This window comes from Marmota marmota, unplaced genomic scaffold (assembly GCF_001458135.2).
Source record: "Marmota marmota marmota unplaced genomic scaffold, marMar, whole genome shotgun sequence".
In the NCBI taxonomy this organism is placed as follows: domain Eukaryota; kingdom Metazoa; phylum Chordata; class Mammalia; order Rodentia; family Sciuridae; genus Marmota; species Marmota marmota.
In genome coordinates, this window is record NW_026000101.1 from 25,686,836 (window position 1) to 25,705,738 (window position 18,903).

The following is an 18,903-nucleotide window of genomic DNA, read 5'->3' on the forward strand; positions in this document are numbered from 1 at the left end:
GAGAGAGAGAGAGAGAGAGAGAGAGAGAGAGAGAGAGAGAGAGAGAGATGAAGAAAGGGTCTGGGACAATATACCTTTCCAGTATATGCTCCCAGTGACGTACTTCCTCCAGTTAGGCTCTACACCCTATAGTTTCTACCATCTCCCAATAGTCCATTCAATTATGAGCCCATCAATTAACTAATCCCATTGAGGAGATCAGTGACCTTAAAATTCAATCATTTCTCAAAAGGGTCACTTCTGAATTTTGGTACACTGGACAACAAGCCTTCAACACATGAGCCTTTTGGGGACATCCAGATGCACACTCTATACCTGGGATATAACTGACACAGGGTAATCATTGGCATTACCAAGTAAATATTATCTATGTGTTGAAAACTAGAATACTTATTTGGTTTTGATATTAACTTTTGATTCAGAGCACTATAAATTTATTTTTTTAAAGAATGGCTTGTTAAATATTTCCTTCCAGCAATAAACACCTTTTTATTTTAATTTTAATTTTTCAAGGTACAAAAAATAATCAGTGTGCGACTTTTATGAGTTTTCAATGAACAACTGGATTTCTTTAGAAACAGTTCCACTAGGAAAAAAATAACCCAAGGAATATACATGTTGATGATACAGAGATCATATTTCCATTTCTACTCCAATTATATGCAAGACCAGGCATGTTTAAGCTTCCAGAAAAGACTTTTTAGATTTATTCAGGTTGAGAAGTTATATTCGTATAATATTAATTCTATGAGTGGTTGAATCTGAGGTGAAACCTCCCTTCTTTACTCTTACCACAACTCTCAACCTTTGTGTGGCACAGGATGTCTCATTCTTTTTGATACCTGTACTTACTTTCCATTCTCCAACTAGTCAAGCTACTGTCTACATCATAAAGCTACTCTAGCGCCTTTGGAGGATGTACTGCAAAGGCATAAAACTTCTTTTCTGTAAGGACCTGAGGCTGTCTGACTTTACCTTTCTTCTCTGAGCATTTTCTTGCATGGAGTATACCAGCCTTCATGGTTTAGCCTACTTGCGAAGTCATTAAAGCTACATGCAATTTTGCTAGCAATGTCATCCGAAGAATATCAGGATTCTCCCTGAGCTTCACTGTGTTTATCAGGACCACACAAATATCCTTTCACAGAGTATTTGTTAAATATAGCCCATTCAAAGAATATGAATAATTATTTTTCTGTATATCTTTGCATTTTTCCTTATTACATTTATTGTGGAAGAATAGATTCTGAATAAATAACACCAACCAAAAAAAAAAAAAAAAGAAGAAAAAAGAAAGAAAAAGAAGGAAGGCATAACTTTCAATGAGGTACCTGACTTTTAATATCCATTCAGTACTAGATAGCGACTTAAATAAAAATTTCCGAACCAGGCTTCTGTTTTTAAATGTTACGTTTATGATATTTTGATATCCATGGTACAGACATAGTGTCATCACAAAGACTGATTATGTGGCCTTTCACTATGCAGTCACTTTAAATCTCCATGAGTTAAAGAAATAAGAAAGACATCTTCTGTAATACTGGAGAGAAGGCCACTCTCAGTTGACAGGTAGGTAGCTCATGAAAACAGACTGACAGAGTCAGGTGCACTTACCAAGTGTAAACTGCCAACAAACTGTCACCTGCCAAAATGAATTAGACTTTCATACCAAGAAGGCTTCAAATCTTAAATGTTTAAACATTCAGAAAGTTCGGTAAGACATCTAGACATGCTATGTTTCCATGGGTACCCATTCCACACATTTAGTGCCATCTAAATGTAAGTAAAAATAAAGACATTCTTTATCTTTCATGAATATTTTCTCAGTGTTTCTGATACAGAGAGAGAAAGAGAGAGAGATTCCCTGGAAGTCAGTCATGTGTTATATAAGTAAATACTTCCATTCTGATTAATACTTTTCTCCATTCTCCAAAATTTTATTTTTAAAGTTGTATGCATCTTTTGTGATATGTTCTATTTTTGCCCAATACTATTAACCTAATAAATATACTGCATGTATCCAAACACAATTGTCTGTTTAACTTGGGTTAATTCTGAATCTCATAGTTGAGGACAGTGAATTAACTCCCAGGATATCTTCCCTTCCTTTCCTCCCTCTGTGCCCAAATCATATCTCCATTAATTATAATATTAATAATAATAGAAAAATGCTTTTGGTATCTGTGTGCTTGACATTTTCTTCTTATATTTCCATTATTACTCTTATATTTTCTCTCCTTTTTTTTTCCTCTGTTACTATAGCATTTATTGAATCATGGCTATGTTTCAGACATTCACTAGTGAAAAAGCAAGTTTGAGAACTACTCTTCTGGAAACTGACAAAATAGTCTGAATTTTTTCCTCTATTGAAAATCATCTAAATAGATTAATTGGTAAAATAGCCTCATAGTTTCCATTTTAACTAAGTAGAAAGAAAATTGTGGGCTCTTCCCATACATCTGGTGAAGAAAAAAAAAGTTCATAAGCTTAACATGGCTCTTGAATTGATAAATTCAATTGTTGAATTGATAAATAGAAATAATATATACTCTTGCATCTGCTGAAAGCAGAGTTTCTCTGCTTGTACTGATGGGTGTGGTCAGCCTGGGATGCCTTCCAGCATTGTTCTGAGGGCTGCAGCCAGCAAAGCCCAATTTTTCTCCACCACAATTTAGTGGTATGTTACAGCTGTTAATGGTGGGAATGGTGGGCTAAGCCCTCCAGTATTGCAGCAGACCCCAGCAGCTCACTGCCAACTTCTTTCCAGGTTCATGTCTTAAGGATTCAAAGAATGAAATTCACAATGAAAGGCAAGATTTAAAGGAGTAGGATATATTCAAGTGGGAAGAAAGAGACAGAACTCTTACAAGGCACGAAGGGACCTGATAGCAGATTGCTGCTAGAGTGTGCCAATGTAAGGTTTTACATAGCTCTTGGGTGAACACTATTGGTCCATATTTATGCTAATCAGGATTTGTGAAAGTATCAATGTTATTTTTTAGTTCTACAGTCTCCATTCCAGTGTGCCCCACTTCTGTCTTCCCACCACTTCATGGGAAACCAGAGGTTGAGGTTACTGGATCTTGGATGCTCAGGTTTTGGGACTGCAGTGCTGTGTGGAGCAGGCTTTCACACTGGGCCAGGTGGGCTGCTGTGTTGTGACAGGTCAGTGCATGCTGGCTTGCCTCAGCCCTGCTTCAGTGCATCTCAGGCCTATGCCAGCACGGCCGGCTCTGTGTAGCAGTGGCCAGTGCCCATCATCCAGCTCTTGCTGTCCGTGCTCCAGCCCACATGGGCCACTGCTCAGCTGATGTTTTTCCCAGAATAAGGGCTTGGCTTCAGTGCCCCATAAATTTTGTGGCACTTTCTATTCCCTCTTCATTGTTGTTACAGGAATATTCTGTGACCTAAGCATGGGAAGGGGTTAAGCCTTTTCCAGGGCTACACACCTTGGTTATTTGTGGACCCCTTTAATATCTTCTGGATACTTTCTTAAAACTCATCAAGAATATGCTGCACTATTGTTCAGTGCTTTAATTTTTTACAATATTTTCAATTTCATCAGCATTTTGAGTGTTAACTCGAAAGAATTCTTATTCTTATCTATAAAGGGAATATGAAATAAAATGTTAAGTTTCTGAGGGAAATAAAAAAACAGCTAGGCATAGACAAAAAACTTCACATTGCCTTTCTTTTTCATTACATTTGGTGGCAGACTTCTTACTAATGGATAGGTTTCATGCCTGAATCCTTCCCTCTGATTTTCACTAAAGATCTGTTGCTCTTGTCCTTCTTCTCTTTAATCAACCTAATGTGACCCTAATGACATAGTTCATCTAGAAGAAGGTTTTCTTTCCAAAGTTACCCAAGACAACTTAGAAACCTGAACTTCCATCCCCCAGAGTATTTATGACCACTTACAACTAATTACACAGATATTTGAGTGCTTGCATTTCATGCTCTTTCCATAGACTTTAAGATTTTGGATGTGAGAAACAATCCCTATTCCTTTCTATCTCTAAAACTAATATCACCGTATCTCTATAATATAGATATGACATATCTCTATGTGTATATTATATATACACATATACATATGTAAATCCCATGAGTGTCATTTAGAAGTGGTCAGTAAATACTTTGATTACTGAATGAGAGTATCTATTCATTGGCTTGGCATCTAAAGAAACATGGGCTTATTAGTAAAGATATGGCTTAGTTACTTCCGCATTTTAAAATCAATATACTGATATCTTTTGAAATTATCTTCATAAGAAAATTATAAAATGCATCACTGGGACAACTCCTAGCGCAATGTCATGCTATGGAAAGAACCAGAGATCTCATAAGGTCTATAGACCCCAGAGCAGAGGAAAATAAAGATGAGCTAACACAGAGATCTAGATAGTTAAACTCGATTTTTAACTATCAATGATCCTCCATAGTATCAGATTTACTAAACATTTTCTATAGTATATAGAATTTTCATTGATAAATAGATAGTTCATCTAACTTATTTTCTTTTCTCACAAATGTCACATACATTTTCTTAATTTTTTTTCTCCTGGCATAACAAGCTATTCAAATAAGTATATTTGAGGTTTGTCGGGAGGTAAAGAGAGAGAGAAATATATAAGTAACTCCATTCTCAGGGATAAACAGCAAACTTAAATAGATAGTAAGCTAGCACACAAAACATTCAGGTACAGCAATGTGTTCATGTCTAGCCTTAGCACTTGGTCTCCAACAAAGAGGAAACTCAAAGGCAGAGAGTGTGTCACATCTTATGGCATAGTGTGTCCTGAGAAATATAACCTAATTGATACTTATAGTTATTTTATTTTATTTCCTTGCATTTATGGGCCTCTAAGCAAAAGATATATTAAAGGCTAAAAAATTATAATCCAGCCTTTCAAATAAGTTCTATTCGAAACATGCATATATAATTAGAGAGCACAACAAAGGGGAGTACACACAGAATTCCAAAACAAAAAGGTAGAATGGACTTAAAGTACTGATGATTAGTATGCTTTACAATTTCTCAAAAAGTGAAGGAAGATAATACTTTATATATTAGCTATTCTACATATGTGAAATAGATATCATCAGGTATTGAAATAAGAGTAGATGTGATGTTATCTACCAATGAAATGAGATGCAGTTTTCATTTCAAAAAAACTTTCATGAATGATGTCAGTTTGGGGTCTATTAATAGAATACCTCAAATTTATAGGTCAAAGAGAGTAACAGGTAATCTTGGGTTTGGTAATGCTGATTAAAATCAAACATCTATACCTTATTGCTATCTTCATAACAAAAAATGCATATATTATCATTCTAAGGAAGGAATAATTGGTAATTATAATCTAATATTATCATAAATAGTAGAAGATATGATTGTATATTTGAAAACTCTGTGAGAGATAGCCAGGAAATTATAAGCAGGTATAAGAAAAATTAGTATGGTGAGTGGTGGTAATGTCTAAAAATCAAGATGTTTTTCTTGTCTAGGATACTTTGCCATAAGATGCAACATACTATTTGTCCATCCAGGTCTCCCCTTTGCATTTGAGTTTTTTTACTTGTTGGAGACTAAGTGCTAAGACTGGAAGTAACTTTATTTGTCTAAATAAATTCAATTATATTAATTTTATAAGCAAAAAAAAAGTAAACTACCTTGGAGAAAATGGAAAGAATGTTTATGACACTTATAAAAAGGATATAAAACACATCTGAGTTATATGTGTGATGGCCTAAAAAGAGAAATACATAACCTTTTCTCAGATCATAGAACTAAATGTGTAAATTTAATGTAAATTCAAAGAAAATTTGAAAACATATTTATAAAGCTTGGGAAAATGATTTTTAAATTGTATTAGGGAAAATCCATAAACTATAATAGCCAATAAAATTGTAAAATTAAAGATAAATGAGGAAGTAGTTGTGTTGGTTATTAGCATACATTTATAAAATTAGAGTAATCAAATGTATATTTTAATAGTACTAGAAAAGCAAAGCCTAAAAGCTCAAAATAATGAGAATTGAGACTTTGTAAAATTGAATATGACTAAAACAACAAAATAAAATTAAACACTTTTTCCTCACACACATATATATCAATGTACACTTCATGTAACTAGCAAAGTCCACAGTATCATAAGTTAAATATAAAAAAAATTTGTCATAATTTAGTTGAATAAATCAAGGTATAATATATTTTCAAGTCCAGAATAAGCACTTTAATTATAATATTAATATGCTGCAGAATGCAGAATTACTTTTGTCATTCTATAGAAGTTTTGAATAATTGCAAAAGTTTGCCAAAGATATACAGAAAATAAGTAATGAATCTAAATCACACTAACACAGAAAAAGGACAATAATTTAATAAAAAATAGAGTGAAAGACATTGACAGAAATAAATAATATGTGTGTTAAACTTTCAAGAACTTATTCAGACTGGATGTGTCTAGCTTAGTGGTAAAGCACTTGCCTAGCATAAGACCCAGGATTCTATCCCCAACACCACAGAAAATAAAAGTTCAAAAATTCACAAAGAAAAACCTAGTCAACATTAGAAATAATTGAAACAATAGGATACAATAAGGTAGTTTTTCTTTCTCCCCCCAGAAATATTTCTTTCTGAACTATGTACACATATATACATATAAATAAGCATGAGATTACCTAATTATTTTCAATAACTATTAATAGTAAATGAAATACCCTAAATGTCCATTAATAGGGAATTAGATAAAATATTTATGGTTTCTTGATACAATGGTGTTTTATGAAGTTTTTCTAAATCAAAATTTGTTGATATAGAAAGGTGTATAATACTTGGCAAGTGAGGAAGGAGTCCAATTGAAATATTTACAGTATGCCCCTTTTTTTTGGAAAACACAGTTTTTATGTCATTCTATATTCAATAAGGTATCTCATATACCTCTATTCCAATTTAATAATATATATTTATGATTTCCTATCAACACATTTCCCCCATCCAACAGAGAAGTCATGAATTATTTGCATTTATTTGTACACATTTACTATATTATCTATTTTATGTGCATTGTTTAGCACAAATCATTGTATTTTAACTGAGATTTGAATCATGTTTGCCACTTAAAACTATTTCATTATATTTGCTTTGAGTGTTGCCATGGAATCATTGATCTAAAAATGTACTAGATAATGAAATTTAATAGATAATAAAATAAATGTTCATATACCTTTAAATAAGTTAGGAGATTTTTATTGACAATTATTGAGAATATATTGAGAATTATTGGGATGATTATCATTTTAAAATATTTGCCAAACATTTCCGTGTGACTTTACAATTCTGATATAATAATAAATTAACAATAAAATTCACTAGTTGCTAATGACCATAATTCTGGGAAAAATATCTGAAGCAAAAAAGTTTTCAGAATTTGGATAAGAAGCATAATAATAATACAATTCCTGAGAGGAAAGGAACTTTGTGTGATTTCTATAATTACCCTTATTCTTTGCTGGGGTCAGTTTTCCAACTATCATGAATAAAGGCAGGATGTAAGTGTTTCAGCTCAGCAAAGAGGGGTTCAGAATTCGATGCAGCTGATGGTGCTGGACAGAGAACATCAGAGATGTATATGGGGAAGTACCAGCATCTGTGAGGGTTTTCCACAGTTCTCTGGATGATGGCTGGGCTGCACACATGCAGAATGAGTTTAGAAAAAGCTTTCACAAAAGCATCTTCTAGAGTCGAAAATGAAACAGAGGTATGAGATCTCAAGCAGTAGTGGGAGCTTTGGATGTTCAGCTTGGTTAAAGAGATATCCTAAGAACCTCATTGAGGCATTCATCTGAGAATTAGAAAAGTGAAGTTACAGCAATGAATACTAGATTGTAGAATTAGGTTTATTACAGACTGTCTTATGTAAATCTAAAATCAAACCTGTTAAGTACTAAATCTAAAATCTGATTTAAAATCGAACCTGGAAGTAGGGTTTGGATGTTTAGAGCCTCTAAGTTAAAGGGTCTTAAGATCTCTGGGGTTTTCAGAGTTCCCTAACAAAGCAAAAGATCAAGTTTATGTAAGTGAATAGAAATCACCAGTAAAAGAGCAATTTGCTAAAACCAAAGTCTTCACAGGATGGTCAAATATCCAAGAGTTGTATTATTATTGGTGGTGCACAATCAACAAACAGAAACAACGTGACCTATGCACATGAGGAAAAAGTCAATAGCAATTGATCCCAAACTGTAAAATGTTTGATTTAAAAGTTAATGGTTTAAAAGCAACTAATATAAATATTTTCAAGTAACTGAAGAAAAATATGTTCAAGGAAATACAGGAATAAATCCTCATGAATTTGAGTTGGACCTTGATTCTCTAAATCCAACAGTAAAAGAACAGATCAGAGAAGAAAATTAGATGGATTAAACTTCCTCAAAATTTAAACATTTCATGGTGAAAATGAACTACAACTATCTTATATTTGATAAAGGGGCTAAAAGCATGAAATGGAGGAAGGATAGAATCTTCAACAAATGGTGCTGGGAAAACTGGAAATCCATATGCAACAAAATGAAACTGAATCCCTTTCTCTCGCCATGCACAAAAGTTAACTCAAAATGGATCAAGGAGCTTGATATCAAATCAGAGACACGGCGTCTGATAGAAGAAAAAGTTGGCTACGATCTACATACTGTGGGGTCGGGCTCCAAATTCCTCAATAGGACACCCATAGCACAAAAGTTAATAACTAGAATCAACAAATGGGACTTACTCAAACTAAAAAGTTTTTTCTCAGCAAAAGAAACAATAAGAGAGGTAAATAGGGAGCCTACATCCTGGGAACAAATCTTTACTCCTCACACTTCAGATAGAGCCCTAATATCCAGAGTATACAAAGAACTCAAAAAATTAGACAATAAGAGAACAAACAACCCAATCAACAAATGGGCCAAGGACCTGAACAGACACTTCTCAGAGGAGGACATACAGTCAATCAACAAGTACATGAAAAAATGCTCACCATCTCTAGCTGTCAGAGAAATGCAAATCAAAACCACCCTAAGATACCATCTCACTCCAGTAAGATTGGCAGCCATTATGAAGTCAAACAACAACAAGTGCTGGCGAGGATGTGGGGAAAAGGGTACACTTGTACATTGCTGGTGGGACTGCAAATTGGTGCAGCCAATTTGGAAAGCAGTATGGAGATTTCTTGGAAAGCTGGGAATGGAGCCACCATTTGACCCAGCTATTCCCCTTCTTGGTCTATTCCCTAAAGACCTAAAAAGAGCATGCTACAGGGACACTGCTACATTGATGTTCATAGCAGCACAATTCACAATCGCTAGACTGTGGAACCATCCTAGATGCCCTTCAATAGACGAATGGATAAAAAAAATGTGGCATTTATACACAATGGAGTATTACTCTGCATTAAAAAATGACAAAATCATAGAATTTGCAGGGAAATGGATGGCATTAGAACAGATTATGCTAAGTGAAGCTAGCCAATCCCTAAAAAACAAATGCCAAATGTTTTCTTCGATATAAGGAGAGTAACTAAGAACAGAGTTGGGAGGAAGAGCATGAGAAGAAGATTAACATTAAACAGGGGTGAGAGGTGGGAGGGAAAAGGAAAGAGAAGGGAAATTGCATGGAAATGGAAGGAGACCCTCATGGTTATAAAAAATTATATACAAGAGGAAGTGAGGGGAAAGGGGAAAAAAAACAAGGGGGAGAAATGAATACAGTAGATGGGGTGGAGAGAGAAGATGGGAGGGGAGTGGATGGGGGATAGTAGAGGATAGGAAAGGCAGCAGAATACAACAGACACTAGTGTAGCAATATGTAAAACAGTGGATGTGTAACCGATGTGATGCTGCAATCTGTATCCGGGGTAAAAATGGGAGTTCATAACCCACTTGAATCAAAGTGTGAAATATGATTTGTCAAGAACTATGTAATGTTTTGAACAACCAACAATAAAAATTAAAGGAAAAAAAAAGTAAGCAATATACTGTCAAGTAAATAGTTTCTCATGATGTGAGAAACATTGCAAGCAGGTATATTGTAAGGTCCTTGTATCCAATAAATATAAATCACTGAAAAGACAATCTATTAAAACATAAGCAGATGATAGGAATAGATGTCTCATAAAAAGTATACCAAAAATAAAAACCACTGAGCACATTAATTGCTCTCAACTTCATTACTCATTGGGAATAGTCAATCAAAATCAAAATAGGACACCACCTCCTACCAACTAAGAAACTAGGATGACAATGATCAAAAAGGCAGACAAAAATGTCAAGATTGTGGATAAACCAAACACATATACATATTGTAGTTGGGAATGTGAAATAAAACAACCATTTTGGAAAACAGAAGTTTCTAAAGATTTAACATAGAATTAGCATAGGACTCAGTGTGGCAGGCAGCATGCTGTGTCCTCCTCCAAACATAAGCATACACTACTATCCAAAATCTGTTAATATGTTTTTATCTTACATGGCAAAAGAAATACTGCAGGCATAATTAAGCTGAAGAATTTGAGATGAGGGGATTATTCTGGTTTATCTGGGTTGGCTCAATGTAATCATATGGGCCTTTATGAATGAAGCAAGGAAATAGGAAGGTTGGAAAGATGTAAGTACGTTATCTCTCTGGCTTTGAAGATCTCATATTAGTATGACTGAACTTAACCAATTATGTGTGCAAGATCCTGTTTGCACATAATTTCATAGGCATGTGATATTCAGAAGACACATTCATTCCATTCCATAACAATAGGTATGGATAAACAAATCCAAGTGCATTTCCTCTAGCAGAACTGAACTACAAAAAAACTGTTAAAGGATGTTCTTTGAGTTAAAGTAAAAGGTGCTATATGGAAGGAAGGGAAGAAAAGAAAAAAAATATCAGCAAAGATAAAATAATAAAAAGTGGATAGATGTATAATGATATTATACACATCTTATATTTTTTTAAAAAAAGTCTGCTTAAAGCAAAAAAATAAGGTAGCATGTATAACAATGCATACATGGGATACATAACTGCAAAAGGATGGAGAAGTGATTGGAATTTTATGACAGTCATATTGTGTTTGTGAAATGTGAAGTGAGATATATGGTGTGGGTATTTTTTAAATATTTATTTTTTAGTTGTAGTTGGACACATATCTTTATTTTATTTATTTATTCTTATGTGATGCTAAGGATCAAACCAAGGCCTTGTACATGCTAGGTGAGTGCTCTACTGTTGAGTCACAATCCCAGCCCATCTTTATCAAGCTTTTGTGGTTCTTTCTAAACTCTATTTTGATTTTTTAAAAACCAGATTATTAAACCTCTAAATGTGCTATCTATATATTATCACAAGTTCCAGAGTCAGATTGCCTAAGTCAAACAATCTTTTCACCACTGATAAATTGTCTACCCTCAGACCAGTTATTGAATCTTTTTCTTCTTTTTCTCTTGTACTGTGGAGACAAAAATAGCACATAATACATAACATTACAGTGAAGATCAATTGAAAAAATATTTATCAAATACTTTTCTCCATGTATTAAATGTTTACTAAGTAATTGTTCACTATTGTTACCTAATATTAGCAAAAACATTTATATTTGAGATTATATCAAGCTATATTTTTAATTATAAGGAAAGTATACACATTCATTGATCAGTTACTGTATTCCAGGGAGTTTAAGCACTTCAAATGGTCTATTTTACTTATCTTAAATACTTCATTAGAGATAGTATTCTTATTTAGACCAGGATGCTAAAGGAGTTAGTCTTCCTGATCCATTTAATAAGTTGAATAGGATTTAAATCTGAATATCTTGACTATAAAATCATTAGATATTTTACCCCCCAAGGTTGAATCATTGCATCTACTATAAAAAAATCAGCTCTAAAAGTATACAACTACCATATTTTAAACTATACAAAATGAGTGAATGTGAACCCAACCACTTGTGCTTAAAGAATTTTATGTCTCTTTGGGAATGTTTTATATTTTATATAATATTACAAATATTATATATTTATATTTTTCCTAATGTTTTATATTTGTGCTGAACACCCTCAATTCTGAAATTTTTCAGAAGAGTTTTTGTATAAAATATAACTTCCTATTGGCCTCATAAATCATGAACACTGGAAAATTCAACATCAAAACTTCTAAACACAATATAATTTAAGCTGTCTCTTACATCGAGTTACAACAAAAATTACAGCCATAGCAACAGCAGTAGTCTTTTATCAGGTTATGTATCCATGTTTTGACTCATAATATCTACTGTATCCATGGTTTCTCTTCAGAAGAAAGAGAAAAACGTTGGGGCTAATACCCAGGCCAAATAGTTTTTGAAAGTTCAGAAAATATGAAGAAAATGACCACAAGAATTCCACAGTGTCAGGTGTGTATCACTCCTGCTCTGGTCGCCCTGCTCGCCTGGTCTGATACAGAGGGAAAGAGAGCAGCTCAAGCATTTGGTCTATTCCTGTCACCCCTTCTCTCTTTCCTCAGGAGAGGAAAACAATGCATTTAAATCCCAAAGTCTTTATTTTTCCTGATGACTATAAGTGGTCTGCTTATAGTAATATTCAAAATTAATAAAAGCATCAGACATTTGTTTATAACATATTTTTTTACATAATGTATAGATGGCACATTTATAACATCCACAAACCTCCTTCTCCCCAAACATTGGGCTCATCAAGTTGGTTTCAATTAGTCAGTAATCCTCTGAGAGCAAATGAGAGAAAATGGAAGTGAATTTTAAGGATTTATTCAGACATTTAAAAGAACACTAATGAAATCCTAATGCCTTTTATTTAAATGATTTAGAAGTTTTTTATCTCCTGTCAGATAAATCAAAGATGGGATCCACTTTCAGCATGAGATTATTGCTCCCCTCAGCCTCTCTCTTTACTGAGTAACCTAACTGTATCTTCAGTTTCCCTCAAGAAAGGTTTAAAAATATTTTAAGTTAATTAGAGAGCTACCTATAAAAGAAAACTTAAATAAAATACAGAAATTATTTTAAGAAGTGAGTATTTTATTAGTTTGGTTGTTATTTGTAATAAAGTCATCATCACTCATCCCAGGAATAATTGTGACATGTCAGCATATTTGGATCTCACAATTTAGTCCTATGGCTTATTAATCTACTTTATCATCTTATCTCCAGTCCTTTGAACCCATCTATATTCATACAAAAAGGCTAATTACAATAGGGGGTTCTATTCAAGGCCCATATAAAAGTATATGGCTCACCTGTCATTGTTGGGACAGGCTCCCAGTAGCCAATTTCACATCCTTAGAAACAATGGATGGAATTTACATGCAAGATGGCAGAATGACTGGAAGTGGAGTCAGTAGCAATTGTTTATCAGTTTTAAATGAACTAATTACCAATAACATTTGGCAATTAAAACTGAAACTAAATGTTTTTTGCACTAGTTTTAGCATCCAGGGCTCATGGTTGTCTGGCACAGCTGATCCTCTGCCTGTGTACACAGCATTGCTCATTTCAGGACTTTGATAATCACATTCTCATATTTTATGGACACATCCTCCTGTCTGTGGATCAGACATAAAAATATGCAGCTGCTATGCACAGCTCCATCCACTGCATTGCCTCAGCAAATCACAAGCTTTCAATTAGGCATTCCGGAGCATAAGCAGAAATAAGAGAGGAAATTTGTTTTTCACATATAAACTTCCAAACAGCCTCCTTTAATGGCCTCATTTTGTTCACTGATTCCAGGAATGTAAAAAGAAAGTTTGGTCACTGTTTGCAGAGCAAAGAAACATATTAAACTGACTTTTTGGAAGTCATGGAAAAGAACCAGTTTAGAGGAAGAGGAAATCATCAAGGTTGCCCTCATCTCATTTTTGTTGACTTGACCTTCACACATCACCATATCCTCAAGGCCTCCACCACATTCCACTATTCCACCCCAGTAATAGCCACAGTCACCCTCATGTCTGCGGAGAGCTATTATGTTTCTCTCAGGCAAACAGAGTGCATGTCAGGATCATTTATCTAGTCAACATTTATTGGAAGTTTTCTTTATGTCAGGCCCCTCTAAATGCTGGGGATAAAAGATCAGAAAAAATACTTAGTTTCTTTTAAGATTCTTAACTTCTAGTAAACCAGGTTTTATTCTATGTTTTATCTGAGAGAGGTGAGAAATTATACTACTTTATTTAAATTCAGAAGAACAAAGTTAACAAATTTCAAAAACAAATCTACATATATAGATATATAATTTATAATTTGCAAAATTATAAAAAGTAGCTTTGTGGAATAACATAGATGAGAGACATAGAGATATCCTTTTTTTTTAAGGTAATAGTATAGAGTTTGTTTGGTTTTGCAAGTAACAGAAGCATGGAGAAGCTATGTTAAGTGACATTGATGTGCCTGTTAGAGAAGATAATTGTAGTTCAGCTTCATATGGGACTTGAAACAGAAAAAGAGAATTACAAAGAATGCTACTTTTTGGTAACTCTCAATGTAACTGGGTCTTTTATCTTTATTGCTTTGTTTTATTTTCAATTCTATATGCTTATTACTGCCCTTTCTGCTCCACTGCGCACTTGGTAGTAAAAGGTTGTTTTAGCACAATAAATGTACTATTTCCTATTTTAGCAAAACAACAACAAAAACCCTATTTTCCTTTTTTGAATAACATTTTCAAATTTCCAACAGAGAATGGTTAGTTTTAGGGCTCATACCTTCCCTCTTCTTGATGGTGGCATAGATGGGATACAGTTGAAGGCAGTGTCATGGAGTACACTTGCTGGCTGTTTGTGGGTTGAGAGATAAGAGCTCAGCACCATATAGATTCATCCTGATAGATTCCTGCTCAGATCACAGGAAAGATCATCCTTGCTTCAATGTTAATCCTTTCTGAAGAGCAAAGCACTGGAATCTAAAATACTTCTTTCCTTTCCTAAGATAAATTTCTAGGCTAAACACAAGTGACAAAGATACAAACAGATAAATATGATACAGTGTAGTAACTGTCATAAGAGAGGTAGATATGGACAGCCATCAGAGTTACTGTGAGGACCTGTGCCATCAGCTAAGACATCCACAATTCTGAGGCTTCATTCTTCATGTTTTATTTTGATTCATTAACAGACTTATTTTGCATTTTATGTAAAGAAAGACCCTTATTTTGAGTGTTTTGAGAGCCTTTCTTAAATTATAAGAAAATGCACAAGCAACGTGTACAGAACAGTGAAATATTTATAAAGTTTACAGAATGAACCAAATATAACCAACACTCTGGAAATATCCCTCCAATCTCCTTCTGGTTGTTACTCCCCCATCACCATCTAAGGAAACAACTATTCTATCTGGTTGTATCTTGTGCTTATTTTAATTGAATTTCCATATGACTTCTGTCACACAGACTAGTTGATGTCTTCTTTTAAACTTCATATAAATGAAATCATATTGGATGTCCTCTTCATGTCTGACAGTGTTTTGCTTAATGCTATGAGAGTCATTCATTTTGTATCCCAGTAGTGTGTGAGATTGTATCGTCACATCAAATTTCATTGAATTAATATCCACAGTTTGTTTACCTGCTACACTGTTGGTGGACATATGCATTGCTTCTAGTTTAGAGTGTATGCTATATGTTGCTATTAGTATTGTTGTGCGAGTTGCTTTTAATAAACGCATGCATGCTTTTCAGTTAATTTTTGTCATTATGATAGGTGTTTATCTGGTTGTATCTTGTGCTTATTTTAATTGAATTTCCATATGACTAATGATATTGAATCCATGTTGGCAGGTTTACAAACTACAGTTATCATTTTTGATGAGGTAACAATTTAGTCTTTTTCAAAAAGAATTGGTTGTGTTTTTCTCCTTGTTCCTTTCTGTGAACTTTATTAAAATTAAGAAATTCTTTTCAAAAAACAACACAATTAAGAAATTAAGAAAAAATATTTCATTATAAACGAGAATGGTTGGTTTTAGGGCTCATATCTTCCCTCGTCTTAATGGTTTAGTATTGTGTTTGTTACTTGCAAAATTTGATTTCCATTTAAAGGTTTAGTAATGTGTTTAGTAATGTGTTTGTTACTTGAATTAAGAATACATCCTGAGGCTGGGGTTGTATCTCAGTGGAAGAGCACTTGCCTAGCACATGTGAGGTACTGGGTTCAATCCTCAGCACCACATAAAAATAAATGAATAAAATGAAGGCATCATGTCCATCTACAACTAAAAATATTTTTTATCAAAGAATGCATCCATTTAAAAAATAAAGTTACAAATACAATGATCATATTCTAATACTCCACAGAGGAAGTTTTTTTTCAAAGAATTTTTTTATTTTCTTTATTTTTTCATCAGAAATTACTATTAGTAAAAGCAGCCCACATAGTAGTAGTTACCTATTTTGTTTGTGATCTCAATGGTCAAAATAAATATCAAAATATTATTATTCTGACTTACATCATTTATCTTTGTGTTAATTCACAAGAAATGCTTCCCTCAAGTCTCAGAATCAGAAAAATCTGCTGGGCAACTGGCTTGAGTTTCTCCTATGGGCACTGTGGCTTCTGTGACAGATTGTCCTCTTCTTTGCCTTCTTTTGCTAACAAATATTAATCGCCATTTATAAACCACAAAGGGCTCATGCTTACCTTTCTCTGTTAGGCCCATCGCTGTCTTTATTTTGCTATTTTCCTTAGAGGTTTCTCTTGATTTTTGATATAAAATAATCTATATAAAAGTGCAAAAGAAACATAATAATAGTGTATATGTGTGCATGTAATAGTCTATATATGTTTTCTATGTATATTTACCAAGCTAAATATACTACATTAGACAAACTAAGATATATCTAATAACCAACCATACATATGTGTTTGTATACACATATTTTATAAAAGTTCATATATATACACATACAGGGCAAAAAAATTCTTATTATTAATTTCTTTTATCTTATAAAAGTAAACTAAATAATAATCTTGTAGTTAATGTTCTTGTTAAATATTTCTATTCCACGCCTCTGTGCCTATGTATATGATATTTTTGCTCCAGTATTTGGCCATATGCGTGCTTAACTTTAGTTTCATGCTACAAAGTGAAGATTAGTACTGGGATTCAAGCAGCCTAAAGTATTCTGCACAGCATCTTATTTGTTTGCAAAGTTCTTGAGCTATGAATAAGGATAAAATTTAAAGCTAAAGCATGGAGGAAAAAAAGACTGTAGAAAAGCGTTTTTATGCTAATGGCCATAGCAATGATTATAAAGCAGAGTGCATACAGAAAGCACCATGGAGATGCTAAATAATATTTATGGAGCATATGGGCCTTGCATAGCAGAAGCAAAAATGTTCTTTTCTTCAAATTCTGTTTGCCAAATTACTTTGGACATTAAGGAAAATGCTGAAGTTTCATTTGAACTGTGGACCAGAAACCCTGACCAAAAACACTGCTGAGATTTGTGTGCTGTCATTTTATTCACTATAACACTAAATAGAACTGTGACATGCTAGAATGAGTCAGGATAAATTGTCTTTTGCTTCCTCAATATAAGGATGTTTGAAGGGGAAAAGTGGGACAAGGACTAAGTTTGTTTCAGAAAACTTGGAAAAGAGAAGTTTATGAAATTAATAATGGAGTCACTATTATTCCAAAAGCTAAACAAAGGCTCTTTAGAAAGCAAATTCACTCTACAAATTTTATTATAATAAACTGATGCACTAATGTATATTTCTGGAATTTGGAAAACATTTTAAATTTGAAAAGTATATAACCATCTTATTGTTCATCCTTATGTCTCAAAATAATAAATGTTCATTAATTCCCCCCCAAAATCACTGGTATTATTTCTTTTATTCTGATAATAATATTAAAGCATTTTCTAGTGCCAACTACTATAGAGACTCCTTTACCTCTAACATTATAAGTCAGATTTTGTTTCACTAATTCTATGATGAGAAGTTTGAAAATCAGAAAGGCTGGGAAGCTCCTTTGGAGTCACAAAGAGTAGTAAAACTGGGATTCAGTTCTGGCTGACCAAAATGGCCCTGTCCTTTATAATACAATATTACTTTGTTAAAACAAACAAACAAACAAAACAGGTCAGTCTCAGTACAAACCACCAAGGGCTATAACAAAGATGTGAAAACATATTTTTGATATAGCATCAAGGAGAAATAAAATCACCTCCAATTTACATTCTGTTTATACATGAAATTCATCAGGAGAATTTTAGATTGACTCAAGTAAATTCATACATATCCTTCCATATATCTGAAAATTCTCTTGATCTTTCTTAAACTGTGGATAATTTGAAACTCGAAATTTTCTTCCCTTGGCTGAAGCTTTGAAGTCCTAATAAATGGCTTTTGTACAGAAAGTCTAAACAAGCTGAGCTTGTGTTTAAACAGGCTCTCATATTAATATGGGAGTTTGGACAGTTTAAAATATATGAAATTAGATAGTCATCAGGAAATTTAAATTTTTATTATGTAACTTGTAAAGTTTTAGGAGAATAATACTTCATACTACTCCTGAAGTCCAAGATGGAATAGCCTTTGCTCTAGAAAATGTATAGCTATGTTTTCTTTTTAAGTAAATGAAATACTCACTGGATTCTATAAGCTGCTCATTGAGTAAAGTATGAGTTAGAAAAAAATCACAGACAGGACATAGTCACCAAGTTCTTGTTTTTTATTTAATATGATGTTTTACTTAATTTATTGAATTAGCTGTAATAGAATTCACTGCTAGTCTACTAAATTTGAGTTCTGCTCATATAAAATATTGGAGTAAAACCCATTTGTAGCCATTTTCTATGGATTTTGTATATATACATAATTATTGAATAGTCAATATTTTTCTAATAATGATT